We start from the raw sequence: 15,884 nt of genomic DNA, 5'->3' as shown, positions 1-15,884 counted from the left end.
GTGGTGGATCAAGGGAGACAGAAGAAACAACAATCTACAGGATAAAGCCAGTTCACAGAAATCACACAATATCACCCCAAGATTTCTTTAGTAGAAAGATGACTACATGATGGTTTTTTACATTTCTTACTGAATTCTTGTTCTGTTAGACTGCAAGAGGTGAAGCCACAATTAATAGCATAAAGAATCATAACTTTCTTTAAACCTCGATAAATGCTAGACTGTACTAAACCCACTCCATGCAGAAGCTGGCACATCTTCAATCAGTAAAGGCATATGGAAAAGTGATCAAACCACCTGACTCACATGAAACATCAATAAATCTCATTCCAGCTATTTTAACTGTTGTTAACCGATAAACAGATACCCCTGCAGTTGGGACATTAGTCTCCCTGGCCTTTGTATTCAGTTCTTGCTCTACCAATAAATTGCCCTATGTTCAACTTCGATGAGTCACTAGATTTCTTTAGGTCTCATTCATGTCTTAGAAGCAAGTGACAACAGATCTCCTGCCGTGGTGTCAAGAGAATACAATGTACCAGGAGATTAAGATTCCCTCAGGCAATAAGAAGGGGCATAACTCTGTTCTTCATAACTTTATTAACTGTGGCCGAACACACATTATCATGGTAAGCATGGATTAAGGAAGTCAAAACGCCTCCACAGGGACTCACCGCTGGCTCCGCATCACCAACGCAGGAACAAAAGCTTAGGAATATCTGCACATTTCTGAGCCTTCCCACTGGCACTTCACCTGTTTACATTACAGGGCCGTTTGGTAGAGGGGTGCTTGGGGAAGAGATACAATAAGCCCTTTCTGAAGCATTAAGAACTACACATGGTGGGCTGTAAACAGCTCACTGGTCCTTTTCCTTCTAGGCTCTAATTATTCCTTCATTAGCAGAAACCCTTTATCTAGAGGGCTAGTGACAATCTTATTAACCAGACAGCCTTTTTACACAGAGATAGGCATTGCTTATTTATGTTTGACCATTTTCATGCAACACCCTAAAGAACAGGCGTTTTTCCTGCTACAGCTTCCCAGCAGCCTTTAAAGGCAAGGAATGTTCGTGCAACCACTTATGTTGAATATTAAAATTTCAAATTGCACATGGAAATCTGAGTGGGTAAGCTAGCTTGCTAAAGCTGTGGGGACTGAGCCAATTTGGACAACTTTTTTTTTCCCTTCAGTATTACTTCTGCTGAGAAGAGTCATCATAAAGGAGTCAGACACAGATTTCATCTTGCATACTCCAAGTACTGAGTGAAGCCAGCAAGAATATTCCCCTTATCAGAAAAGGAGGGTTTATGAGAACCCTATTTTGATAGACTTTCTTTTCAGAAAAAGCCCTATTTTTGCATATTTACAACCCAAATTTGACATGAATTAGGTCTGGCACAGCACTATTTTAGGAATTCCAGTAACTACTCCCAGGCTGTAGAATAGGATTACAAGAAAAAACAGGCTGTGAAACCCCAGAATGAGCAAAATCACACAGGATCCCAAGAATAAATGGGCTGTGAAACCCCAGAATGAGCAAAAGCACATGGGATCCCAAGAATCCCAATAGGGAAATTAACTGTGTTACATGGTACATTCTGAAGTTTACAAAAAAGAGCAATAAGATTACCTGGAAGTAAGTAATCATGCAGAAGTCCCCGGAATTTAAGTGTTGAAAGATTAAGTTCAAAAATTTTAAAATGCACATGATGATATTTCACTTTATTTCAATTCTTCAGAACAAGTATATTTGTAGTAGCCTCTATGATCTCCGAAGAATGAGGCATCTCAGGCTTATACAATGCTTATAAAGATCTGCAAGCTTTCCAGAGGCAACTGGTTGTTAATTCTTTCTGGATTTCCAGGGCCTTATGTATATTCAACTATGGAAATGTTTCTGTTCCTTACAAAAGAGCTCATTGATTCTCTAAGCACAAGGGAATAGACCAGCATGCTAAGTGAAAATGCTTTTAAATTTTTTTTTATTGTATTAGCATTCTGTTTTGGTTCCTTGTTGCAAAGGATGAGTACATCTTTCTAAAGAGGGGAAACATTCACACTTAAAGCAGTGACCTAATTCAGTATGCACTTGGCTTCATGCCAGACTGTATGGACATTCCTTGTGTGAGCATGCTTTACTTCAGACATGTCCTTTTCACTCAGCATGCCCTAGATGGTCATTGTTTAGCTGCTTATGAAATTCCAGCTGATAGTTATTTTATTGTTCATAATTTCACCCAGATGCCACAGATATTCACTGTCTTAAGCCTCCTCCACACACACATTCTTCTCTTCTTGGCAAGTTATACAATGAAAACATAAGGTCTAATCTCATCCCTTGAATATTCCCTTCTTATTCTGAAGAACAGTGTCAGTGAAAACAGAATAGCTTATGAATGTTGGAGAAACACAGCACACAGTTATTTTCTCACTTGCTAAAACCAACACAAAGCAAGTGGGGCGTCTGCTCTCGCAGACAATCTTTGCATAAACCCTAGAGTGAGAAACCTCAAACCATACCTTAAATACACAAAACACATCATCCCTGCTTAGACAGTCTGCTGAGATATAGCCTGAGAAGAGACAAAGACATTTTTCAGGATTTTATTATACAGTTCTAGTCAAACAAGTATCAAAGTCTTATTTTTCAGCTGTGGGAAGAAAAGTAAAGAGGAAAACATATCCACAAGCAGAATTAAGGGCCAAAGTTCTCACCTTCTATAGAGAACTACTCTTTACTCTAGAATCTCGCCCTCACTGGACTGACTGTAAAAAACATCTTTTTATCACAGTTCTGCCATCTGATTTACTTTCAGCCACAGCTCTGCCTCACAAGCACACATGTACACACACATGCACTGCTGGACAGGAGAAAAGTTGAAAGCCACAATCCATTTATGGAAAGATAACCTACATTCAACAAAAGCAGTAGAAAAATGAAAATAATCACAAAATATTTTAGACCTTACCAGTTTAATATTAAATTCTGAAGAATCTGAATTTTGTGCTTATACACATTGCAACCACTGCCCACAATATCAGGCACATGCAGCAGCTAATTTTCAAGCTTTTTAAAGTTTACAACACAACACGATATTCCAATTTATCACAACATACCAGTTTAGTTGGTGAGCACTGAACTTGAACTTTGCTACTCACGACACCTGTTTGACACTAAAGTGAACTTTTCTTCCAGCTACCTCTTATGATTTTCATCAATGTCCTCATGTCCTCCTTTGTATCTTCCCAGCATTCCCATTCTATGGCATAGTACCTTGGCATGCTCACACAGTCAATACTGTATAGGACCAGACCTGCAAGAGCACATCAGCACTCTGCAACAGGTCAGAGCAACTTCTGCAGAAAGTTATTCTTCCAGCCACTGCAGCTCTAAACCAGAAGCCCAAGAGTTAAATAAGACCCAAAACAATGAGACAGCTGTCTGGGGAGACTAGGAGTCACAATCAGCTCTCCATCACATCTAACTCAACCCCAAAACCTGTGATCCTTAGTTCCTGTAATCTTATCAGCTCCACTTGGTTGATGAAAACGAAAAATGCACTGTGCACATGTCTGTCTGTCACACAGCAGACTCCAAGCAGCATCAGAGAGGCAGCTGTGTTTGTCACTGCACCCAGCCCCACCTGGCTGCTCAGCAGCCAACAGCAGGGGAGTGCTGAGCTAGCAGGTTAGCACTGCTCCTATTCACTCACTTTGGGGCTTTTGTGTCTCCCTCTGCTTTCTTTGTTAGAAACTCCCACTGGTGAACACTGCCAAAGCCAGAGTCCCACAGGGGGGGCAGGGGGACAACGATGACTGCACACTGATCATCTCACTTCATTTTTAATTAAGGACGCGGGGAAAAAACCCCACCACACAGTGGTGAACTGTACACATTATGAACAGCTCGTGATGAATTATAAAGTGCTCAAGTATATCAGCAATAGGCAACTTCAGACATCTGTTTAATTCCTAAATGGGAAGGAATAAAACTTATGCCTTTGGCACAAGGACCATAGAAGTACTCATAGTACAGCAGGAACAAGTAGTTTAGGCATGGGAACCACAGGAAAAAGTTACTTCAGTGATGAGTGCAACAATCACAGGATTTGTTACTCAAAAAATAATATTCCTCATGCAAATGGTTTATTTTACAAAAAGCAACACTGTGGGTTTGTCAGCAGAAATGTTGTGCTCCAAAATAAAATTAAGACCAAACCTCCACAAATTTCCACTGTGACATTAGAGACTCCAGTATACTGGGGAAGATATACAGCATTTCGTATCTCCCTTGCTTCATACAATAAATCAACTAATTCTCTATACTAGGAAGAGATTTAATCAATAATAAATCCTGCCTTTTCCAAGGACCAGATTCTGTTAATTAATTACAGCTTTTCAGGTGATGCAACTGAAGCAACACACTTTACAGCAACCTTGAAAACACAGAAACATAGAAAAGAGTAGGGTTTAATTCTAACAGTGGTGTTCAATCATCCTAAAAATCAAGTCTGTCTAGGCTTGGCCTATGAAAAACACTCAAGGAGGTCTCGCTCTTTACAGCCTTCCCAAACCCTCTCTTGCAATTCCTGCCTCAGTTTCAGGTTCCCTGGAATGCGGTTTTACAATAGCAACACAGACCATCAGGGCTGTGTGAAGAATCCATCCCGCTCCTGCACCACAGTCCTTCCCCACCCCATGTGCGTGACCAAACAATACATCAGCATGCCAAGCTTACAGAATAGGAAGTAATATGGGGTTTATTGTTTCTGTTCTCAGAGAAAGCAAACAGAAGGTGGTATCCAACAACCTAGAAGTGATGGTATTTTTGCCATGACAATCCCTGAAAAAAAGCAGGCATGCTGTCATCCTCAAATGAAGGAAACATCAACTCTACTGAAACGGTTTAAACACAATTCTTTAATAATCTACTGTGAAATAACAAGGAAAAAACCCGACCTTTTGCTGAAGCAGTTTTATCTCCTATAAGTGAGAAAAGTAAGCAAGTTATCACTTGTCTTGGCATTTCTTGTTCCTAAACAAAACTAAATCCATTACATAGTTAAGTGGACAATTGAAAGAACAGCATTATTCACGTTATTTACTTTATACCTAATCCAAAGTAAGCAATGAGCTTATGAATAGGAGCCCTGCTTTGGCTTCAGCGAAACCAGAGCAAGTCCATTCGTCTGGAAACTGCTGAATTAAAATTGGAACTTGAAACCCAAACGGCTACACCTGAACTACACTGGTCAGTATTATCCCATTTCAGATAAGGCCAGGAAATAAAAGTCAACTCACAGTCACTTTACTGTTTGCATGAAGAGAGACATCTTCTTGGCAAGAAAAGCTACCTAAAATGTCCTAGGTAGGACCAGTTGAAGCAGTTCTGTTTGCTTGCTTGCTTGTTTTAAAATTCTATTGAATAGCTTATCATGAAAGGCTCCTTACCTTCAGCTTCCACACAATAAATAATTTTTCTATTTTACACACGTTTTCCTACAGTTATTTAGTTTGTGGGTTTCTGCACTGCTGAAGGTGCTATTCCTCTTTTTAAATTTGGCAAGAAAACCACAAACTCTACATTTGGAGAAGCATGTCTTCTTCCTCTTATTGAAAGGGAATTGAAGGAACAGCAGTATTACACGACTACGCTTATTGTGCCTACTCTGTTGGTTGCTAAAGTTCAACCTAGAACTGGGAACAGAAGTACAAGTAGCTACTTCAGTATGATTATCAGGGAAACTCTTTCTCCTAGTATTCCTAACATCTTGTAAGTAATGCTGTTTTTCACATGAGCATTAGGCAAGAACCCAGCCTACTTTTCCCACATGCTTTGTTAAGCCCTTATTAACAACACAGTCTCCATGAGGGACTGCATAAATTATATGGGCAACTAACGTGGGAGTGAGGTGGTTCCCAGTCCAGGGCACAACACCTGAGCAACTGCACCCAGGTCTGCACTCAGGTCTGCTCACTGAGGGGTGGCAGAACCTCCAAACAGCACTTGTAACACTGCCCACCCAACCCAGGGCAAAAGGTCTGCTGTGGAGGACAGCTTAAGCAAGACGAAATCCCAGTTCTTACACCAACTGTTGCTTATCTTCAAGGATGCACAATAGTCTCCATCAGAGCACATGCTGCAAAATGTTGCTCTTGTCCTTTCAGTATGATAGAGCAACAGCTGCAGCAAGAGGTAGAAATTAAACTTAAGATAGCCAGCAGTCTTCCAAAAGACAATGCTGTAGTAGGGCTTTTTTGCACAGGAAAACAGCCTGCTTTAGAAGGACAGAAAAAACAGTTACACTTAGAAAGCATCACCTTGAATCAAAGGGAACAAGAAAAGGTGAAATATTCTTTAGACATCCAAAGTGTCTAAAAACTTAAAAGGCTCCTGCTAAATATTTCCCCCATATGAGATGAACACGCTCCAGCAAATGAAATAGAACAGTAAAAGGTAACTGGTGATCCCAGCTTGGGCACAGAATACCTACTTTTTCACTGATGCCATATTCTGTTCATTAAAAACAAACACTAAGAATGACTGCAATTGTCCACTATGGTTTGGTTAACAGGCAAAGCCAAAGAGGTGAAAATAATGTGGTTTTCTTGCAACTGCTTCACCTAAGTTCCACATCTAAGTATGTTCTCAGAATTAAGCTGTCTTCTGTTTTCTCACATCTATCATCGAGTTCTCTATGTATGGAGACTGAGATAACATAGTTACTGTACCCTAAGCATAGTGAAAATATAAATGCCAATCTAAGTAAAAACTCGTGTGCTGTTTTTAAAGGATAATTGTTATTCAAGTTCATACATGGAACCAGTGGAAGATTTTCCCCTGATGTGGGAGGTAAGGATCCAGTTTCCTTATACTGTAAAGCAAACCTGAAAATGCTGTAGAGCAAAACAGATTCCCTTTGAGGCCCTCAAAGGTACCTAGCAGGTGGTTATCACATAGAGATTTCTTTTTACCCTATGAAAAGAAGAGAGAATCCTTGGCCAGTGTGTTCTTTCTAACATCTGCCCAGCTAATTAACTAATTACCCAATATTTGAAAAAAACTGTTTGAGACTTAATCCTGTGAAGGAGTTAATTTTTTTTTTTCATTTTTTTGGTAATTTTCCAATGGTAAGAGTGATAATATTTTCAAGGATGTAACAATCCAGACTATGATGCAGCTGTAGCAGTTGAAGTGAAAATACAAAGAACATAAATTCTCAAGTGCCTCCAACTTTCTTTAAAAGACTTTCAAAGATCTATTAACATCTGATTTAAATTGAATTAAAAAAAAGTTTCACTGGACAACTGAGTACCACAGCAACATTCTCATTGAAATTATGATTTATTGCCAAATATTTTGGGGGGAGGGTACCTTGGACCAGGGAATATTTGCAAAAAAATCTCTTTGTGGCAAGTTTGAAGAGCAGTAAGACTCCTGAAGTGACCACTGGAAGACATTTCTGTGCATTCTGTCCAACTGGTAGTTTGGCCTATTAGTTCTAAAATAACTAAACCCAGTTTAAAATACTACTTGATACAGAAATCCTGAAAAAATGATGCCTTGAAAAAAATCAATCACTGTCAAGTTTTTCTTAAATAAATTGAATCAGCTAGCTCAAGTTCACATGTGGTCTACAAAGCTGTGCTCCCTTCACTGTTCCTCAGTCCATGATCTCAGCTGGAAGGAGGAACACGACCTACAAATGTTTTCAGAATGGCTAAAAATCAGCATACTAATTCAGGTTCTGCTTTCAGCACAACAAATCAGCCACGAATATTTCACCAGACATGAAAGCTGGATGCCAAATGATTGAGAAACATCTGGTGCGTTCCAGAAGCACAGCTAAAAGCACTTATGTCATCTGTAATTTTTCAATTTGACATTATAACTAAGCATTACCTTACTCCTGAAGGGCTAGCAATACCAAGCTTCATCTAAAACAGAGAAGCCAGCAGTTTGTCAAACTATCTCTCTTGATATTTGCCTTGCATTAAAAAAGTCACAAGTATGAAAAAATAGAAACACCAAACACTCAACACTTTGCACTATCTTGCTTCCCCTCTCTTGTTTTGTTTTTCAAGTCCCTGAAGTCAGTCTTTGGACCACTTGAAACATCTTTCCTCCTCTTTTCTTGAAGGAAGAGATCAACATGGTTTGGAGGGGAGAGAAGTCAGGAGTTTCTGCAAACCTCTGCTAAGTTTTTGCAGATTCCTTGTGCTGTTTTTTTGTCATGCTCGTATCCACAACTTTTTTTTTCCCTTTAATTTTTTTAAATTGTTTTGCTTCACAGCAAGGACATACAGGTTGTTATCACAGACACTTGTCACAAGTGCCACATTTATCTTACGGTCCTACTGGCAACAACTTCCATTACACTATTTGAACACTGGTTTAAAGTTTTTTTCACCCTCCTCTCTTGTCCCTTCAGACAGTCAACTTAAATCCCCATCACACTGTCACCTCTCCATCTGATAGAGGCTTAGGACCTTAGTCAACTAAGGAGGAATTCTGAAGATTTAAATGCAAAAAATTCAAAGTTACTGGATTATGTCTGATATTGACGGGGGGAGAATCCAACTTAAAGAAACATGCTTAGGAGCACTTAATAGCAGAATCTAATACAGTATTCTGGATGTCCTTTGCCAAAACACCGGGGGTAAAATCTGCCCTGCAGAGACATCTTACTGGAGCACTGCTTCCAGACCATGCCAGGAAGAGACAGGCACACCAGTCACACCAGCCTCTGTCCAGCCAGCACCAACTGCAACCCACACCTCACCCTCCTACTTCACAAACTGTATGTCTCTTCTGCAGAAGACCTCTATCTCTATCAGAAGATCCCAGATCACATGAAAGATGGACTAAACTGCTATCACTCAGCAGTCTTAATTTTCACTCTACCAGAGCATCAGGAAGATGTGTAAATCATCTGCTGCCCCTGTGGCTGGGAGTAGTATCAACAGTGCTGACAAGTGTCATCATTTTTGACACCACTGCTTGGGGAAACCTTTAAGAGACAGCAGAAGTCATCTGAAAGCTGTCACCAAAAACACTCTCACAGGACAGATTTTATTGCATAGAAACTTATGACTTAGCCCTCTATACAATTCCAGAGACTCAGAATTGTGCTTGCATTTTATATTTTCACACTGTTTCAAAAACACAAGCTCATTTACATCATTTCCTCTGCTTTAATTCAACAGTGCTCCCAACGAGCTTCAATTGTTTCCTGTGCATTGTTGCTCAACACCTGCCCTTGCAGCAGCAACACAAACTCAACCCAGAAGAACCATCTAAATATTATTCCTACAGAGAAGATACACAGATAAAAACACCAGGCATTTACATTGGAGTAGCACAAAATCTGCCTGCTAAGCTGCCTTGCTACAATTAACTATCACATGGTAAATGTCACAGGACATACCCACAACATCTACAAACAGAATTAGCTGCAGCACCTCTGTACAGCAGCACAGCTTTAAACTGTCACGGCTTTCTGCTACTACACACCTGAAAGCCAGAAGCTGTCCTTCCATGTCTCTTGCAACTGGCATCTGAAAAACTATTAGAGCCCTTTTTCTTACGTGATTAAATAGGACCAGTTAATACAAAAATAGTCCAGACTCATATACAACTTTTCAGAGAACTCAGGTGTCCTACAAGTTTGGTGTTTCATGAAAGCACTGATCTATTGTCTCAAAAAAAAAGGAAAATGAACAGTGCAGACATACTAACCTCCTTTTATGGTTCATGTTCATTTGTCAAAGTTAAATATAAGAAGTAGGTATCTACACAAGATAAAAAAAAAAAACCTAAGCTGTTTAGCAATTTAACTTGGAAATACAACAAATGCAAGTTTTGTATTTCTAAGATATCTTTAACTCCTAGGTGTTCTGCATTGTATTATTTTAACTTTGAACACGTGAGAACCAGTCTTGAGTTCAGCAAAATGAGAGAACTGTTGCTGGTGACGGCCATTAAAAGTAAGTGGGTAGGACCCGTCTCCACAGAATTGTTTTTAGCCGTGAAAGAATTTTACCTCTGTTCTAGAACTCACATATTGGTTTCCTTGAACAGAAATTCCCTACAGTATGCCAGAGAAGAGTAAAATTAATTTCCTTAGTTTTTGGGAGAATAAGTGCCAAAAGTGTCTGCCCACCCAACCCTCTCTCAGCATCAGCCCAGCCAACTCGACACTGCTGAGACAGCTGTGCCACTTCAATTCTGCACACTCCTTTAGTTGCCTGGTGTGTACTTGCACTCAAACTCCCACTCCTCTACTGACATTTTGGGTCATTTCTGGCCATGGTAGAGAAGCTGATGGGAAGCCTCACTTTTGACAGTGGGACACATATGCTGGCTGTCAGATGCTGATCCAGGCTTTCCAGACTGCTGCCCTAAGTGACATCCCCACCAGAAAACCCACTAATGGACAAGGATCCTCTTCCAGGAGCTGCTTCACCAGTGAAACACCACCATTTAGTACAGGGGAAGAAGAATGGGTAAGAAGAAAGGCCAGACAGACCTGCCCTTTATCACTCACCCACTCCACCAGTGAAAGAAAAACACAGGCAGACCTGCCCCTTCTGTCACCCACCAGCAGAGCTGCCAACAACCCTGTCCTCAAGTACACCTACTCAGGAGACATGCTCGTGCTCCACTGCAGGCTGGAGAGGCAGACGGGGTCCAGACCAAGAACCCCAGGGCCACAGTAAGGGCTAAAGGAATCAATTAGACTCGAGGGCACTGTGCTGGAAGGCACCTGTACTACAGGCATCACAAAGTAGTAAACAAGCCAATCACTATAGTTACTTCTTATTACAGTTGGAGATGATTGTCAGGAAATGGTTAGATTAAAAAAGTACATGCAAGACTTCCTCACCTCGTCATATTTGGATGCTCTGAACTTCACTTTGAAACACCAGCACTGCTGATGCTCTTTCCAGCATTCACAGCCTGAAATGGCTTTCCAGTTTCAGCAACTTGCTAATAACAGTTTTAGAGCACTTGGTTTGTGAATGGAAAGAGCCTTTAAAAACAGACAAGGTAAAGCAGAGATCGTTCCAAGATATTATTGCACCACACTCCATTCAGAAATAATTGTGGAGCGAGTGCCTCCTGCCAGTCTTACCATAAAAAAAAAAAGCTGCAGCATAGACAGCCCGGTGCCAGAATAGAAAAAGTGCAAGCCTCTCAACAAGTATTTCCTTTTCCCTTGAATCTCTGATCTTTAGTGACTACATATGGCTTGCAATGATTACCTTGTTACTCTTTTTCAAGAAGTTTCTCAGCTAGCAGTAACCAACAGAATCACCAGTTTAGATTACACACACCAATAAGTATAAGATAACTGAAACTATTAAGCTGAACAACCTGCCTGTCTACATTTTTAGGTATACACAAGATAACTGCAGCCTTACAATGAAAATTTTTTAAAAGGCTTAGATAAAAGCACAAGGTAACTGCACCTAAAAAGGGCCTCAGACAGTATCCTGCTCTCTTCCTTTTGCACCAAAAGACACTCATGACTGGAGGGTTGCAACTTGCAGAATTTTTCCTGCCCTCAAAAACTATTTTTTTTTCAAAAGAGCTTCATAAAAAAGAAATTAAGAGCATTAATCCACTGCACACTTTCAGATTTTTTTAATAAACCATAATATTAATGGATGTGCTGGGCTTTTCTAATCATCATTCAGAATAAAACTGTTCTGGCAGACAGTAAGTGCCCTTCTGCAAATTCTTACAAGCTGTGGTTCTAACTCAGAAATAAAACTATATTGCCATTCCCTTCAAAAGGCATTATGAACATCTTGTGAATTATGGTTTCATTATTCCCTTTCCAGCACTAAGCTAGCAAGAACATAATGAGATGAGTAGATAAAGCACAGGTTTGGGGGATTTTTCATTTGTTGGTTGGTTTTTGTTTGTTTGTTTGGGGTTTTTTTGTGGCGGGGTTTGAATTTTTTTCCTAAAAAAAGTAAATAAATATGCTCCTGAAACATTTTCTTTCCATTGTGCCCTTTGAGAAATCTTTTTAAATTATTTTTTAATTTTTTTTAAAGGAAGTCTTGTGCTTTTGAAATACCTGCCTATATGCCATTTTATTTTTCCAGGAGCAAGATTATCATGGCCTGTTTCCCATACTTTTATTCTAGAGGAATAGTCCTCTAGAGGTTAGATGAGCTAACAGAAAGCCAAGAACATTATCAATTCCAGCACTGATCCAAAGCATGAGTTTCATTCCCACCTCTGTGATCCTGCTTCCGCATTATTTAAAGAGAAAATACTGCAACTCATGAAGCTTGCTTCATAATGACAGAAGTGTTTCAGAGTCAAGAAAAATATTGTGCAATTTGTTTTCTGCAGTGAAAAAACCTGGCCTCATATTTCTCAGACCCTCCCTCCTCCAAGTTTTGTAAAAGTTCAGATTGTTCTGGTGATCCTTTTTATAAAGAGGTCCACAGAACACTTCTGGCAAGCCTGAAAGTAGCAGACTGGGGTTGAAATTCTTGTGCCACATATGCTTGTGGGGTTTTTTTGGCAACAGATCACAGCTACTTATCATCTAAAAATGCCCTCAGATGATGTTTCTCACTCACTTGGGGAGACCCCTATCCTGGGCTTGGAACATAAAAGCAAAGAATTTAAATTTAAGAGTAATTTCCTGCAACTTCTACCATGATGTAACAGCTGTACTGACAGGTTTGGGGGTTTCTTTTTTCTCTCCTTCCTTCCCTCCCCCTTTAAGCCTGAGAAAGACACTGAAACAGAGTCATGGGATCAAGAAAGGAAAGAACTATTCAAGATCAACTAATCTTAATCACACTGAAGGTTTTATGTGCTTTCTCCAGAAACAGACAAGCTGAAGAATTCTGTTTGGGCCATACAGTCATGTACTTCAAAAATCATCATTCTTCCTTCCATGTCCATGTCCAGTGGTGCTGTAGCAACACTCAGTGTGGTCTCTGATACTTGTGATAAGGACTTACTGGCAAATAGTCTCCTGTAAAAGCCTCAGGGTATAATTGAAACTCATAGCTAAAATCCCCCCCGCAAAACATATCTACCTCCACTGACAGCTACTGGGAATATTTCCAAGCTGCTGTCTTTGACAGTGTTTGGGGACCCACTATCTAGCTAATAAATAAAGGGAAGCCAGAAATTTCCTTCAAACACAGTAAAGCAAGATAGGAACTTGCAGCTAGTACATGCTGGAAAAGAAGAAACTGTCTTATGAGGCCTACCATTACAATCTCCAAGGAAAAAAAAACAAAAGGGAAAAAAAGAATTTTTACTGTAGGACCTTAATTTGAGGGATACTGGCTCAGTGTTAAAACAACCCCTCTTTTTTGCAGTTCTTCTGAGTTACCCATGAGAGCAATAGAATAAAGTTAGTCCTTATCCATCACGTTTAGCATAAGAGATCAGTGTCTCAATTTCCACCTTGACAGAGGGACTAGAAGAGAAAAAACCACATGCAAACAAAGCCACAGAATAAAGTAAACATTAATTAAGCAGATCTTGATTTTACTTCCCTGAAAACATGTACTATCACGTTTAAATTTCTGTATACTCAGCTTTAACAATGGTCTTGCAAAGAGCAATCCCCCGTTTCTGCTTTAGCATTTCTGAATCAACTGACTGCTAACAATAACACAATTTATTTTTACGTTCAATACCAAAACGTCCCAACTTTCACCGTATATGAGCGCAGAACTTACTGAGCAAGAACGTGCCTCACCAAAAAAAAAAAAAAAAAAAAAAAAAAAAGGGATGTAAACCACAGTTAAACAATACTCAATATTCTACTGAAAATAATTAAGTGCCCTCTCATCATCATTTCCTCTATTTTTGGGGGGAAGGCTGGCGGAAGGAACGGAGGTTTCCCGCAGTCCGAGCAAGTTCAAAGGCAGCCCCGCATCCCCAGCCCGGCGATGACACGGTGCCCGCCCCGGCCCTGCGCTGTCCGGGGGCCGCCCCGCCGCATCCCAGTGCCTGCGCCCCACGAACGCGGCGCCCAGCACGCCCACGGCCAGTTAACACAATGGAAACGCAGCCGTCAGGAGAGAGAGAGACTCGTTTTATTGTTGAGACAGCTCTGCGGTAAAAACCGAGCGGCCCGGCGTGCCCAGCCCCCGCCGCCGGGGCGGTCGGGACAGCCCCCATCCCAGCGGCGGCCCCGGCTGCGCGGACCCACCGCCGCCCGCGGCGCTCAGCCCGGGCCGCCCGCGGCCCCGCTCCGGGCCGGGACACGGGGCCGGGCCCGCCGCGATACCCCCGCCCGGGGCCGGCGGGGCTCTGGGGCGCTGCGCGGCACCTTCCCCCGGCGGCGGGGGCGCGGCCGGGCCCGGCGGGCAGGTGAGGGGCCGGGGAGGGCGGAGGGGCGCGGTGCCGCCGTACTCACCGCGCGGGCCGGCGGCGCCGCGGCCGCACTTCCTGCACGCTCGGAAATGAGCGGGCGGGACCCTCCGCCGCGCCGCTTAAAGGGGACGGACCGGCCGCCCCCGACCGCCCCCGGGGCGGGACCGTGTCCCCTGCACTGCCCGGGGGGAGCGGGGCCCGGCCCGGCTTGGCTGCTGCCGAGCGCCGGCGGGGAGGGGCTCGGGATCTCTCTCTCTGCCGCCCGGGGCGCAGCGGAGAGGGCGAGAAATCCGTGCCCTCCGTCCGTGCCTCACCCGAAGGCGAGGATCGGGAGCGTAATCGATGCCCCCCCCGCGGCTCCGGGGCAGCCCCGCCGGGCCGGTCGCTCAGCGCCCCCGCCACACGGACCGCCGGGCCCGCGGGGAGCGCCCCGGGAGCGGCCGCGGGCTCGGCAGGAGCGCCGGGAGCGGCCCGATCGCCGCCCGCCGTGCACGGCTGTGCGCCCGCCGGGGGTTCGAGTGCCCGCGGGTTCGCGGCTGTTCTGGGCACCGCCCGAGTACGGAGGAGCTCCGTGGCTCGCAGAGGTCCAGCGGCACCGCAGCGATGCCGGTTTCTGAGATGTTAACAAAAAACATGGAACTGCCATGTAGCCTTTGTGCTCGAAAGTCAGGGTTTCCAACAGCAAGCGGAGTTTACCAATAATTTTTCTACTTACCCAAATATTTATTTACAGTTCTGTATTTCCAGAAGAACATTTCATGGCATTAATTTTTTAATTATTACTTTTTCTGCAGGGCCTGACCTGAAAGGAAGCCAGGCTTAAAAAATCGTGCACCTTTCAGCCCTTTATGTGAATGGTGGCCTATAACAGTTTAAAAGGGTGAAAGCTCAGGAAACCAGTGAGCTAGTAATGTTCTTTCACAACTATGTGAAATTGAATGCTTCTGGTCCCACTCATCAAAAACAGAGTCATATAAAGTCAGTAAAGGCTTATTCTGTAAAGACCTGCACCCTCCACTTGACATCAGTCTGCTGGATTGCTTGTGACTGCCCACCTTCCTGAAGGGTAGGCACGAAGAGCTTTCCAGAATATAGCCCTCAATGGCTTCAGCAGCAGAGGCTGCATCCTCTGTCATGTTATTGCTCTGTCGAGGTCTGCACCCCATTTAGCACAGAGCAGCCCTTTGTCTCCAGGCAGGCGGAAACCCATTTGTTCATAAATAGCTACACCACAGAGCCTGGGAGGGGGCTGGGCATCCAAGGACCAGTTCTGTTCAGTCTAGATTTCAAGCCCTCAGACAACAAAGCTCTTTCCAGGGAGTACCTTAAATGAGCAGAGAAAGAACACTTGGCTGGTGTGACCAGCCACCCATCCAAGTGCTTTTCTATCCACCGAAACTTGTCATGATGCTGGATCATCATTTAGGTATCCATCAAAAATATACTTGAAAAGGCTCAGAGAGAAGAGAGTTATCAGAAGGTTTAAGATTTTCACATATACACTCCCAAAACTAGGTA

General features: G+C 42.7%; 1 protein-coding gene across 1 annotated transcript in view; it reads right to left on the bottom strand.

Annotated features, from left to right (window-relative positions):
• The window catches only part of CSGALNACT2 (chondroitin sulfate N-acetylgalactosaminyltransferase 2), a 33,523-nt gene extending 19,053 nt beyond the window's left edge, over window positions 1-14,470 (bottom strand). Inside the window, exon 1 of the mRNA XM_051800920.1 lies at window positions 14,410-14,470. The gene's annotated coding sequence lies outside the window, so the exon portion shown is untranslated. The remainder of the gene's footprint in view (window positions 1-14,409) is intronic.
• Window positions 14,471-15,884: the final 1,414 nt, after the last annotated feature.

Source organism: Manacus candei, unplaced genomic scaffold (assembly GCF_025592945.1).
Source record: "Manacus candei isolate 608988 ecotype Guabito, Panama unplaced genomic scaffold, ASM2559294v1 h1tg000050l, whole genome shotgun sequence".
Taxonomy (NCBI): domain Eukaryota; kingdom Metazoa; phylum Chordata; class Aves; order Passeriformes; family Pipridae; genus Manacus; species Manacus candei.
Note: the sequence above shows the minus strand (reverse complement) of the source record. Positions and strands in the feature narration are given on the sequence as shown.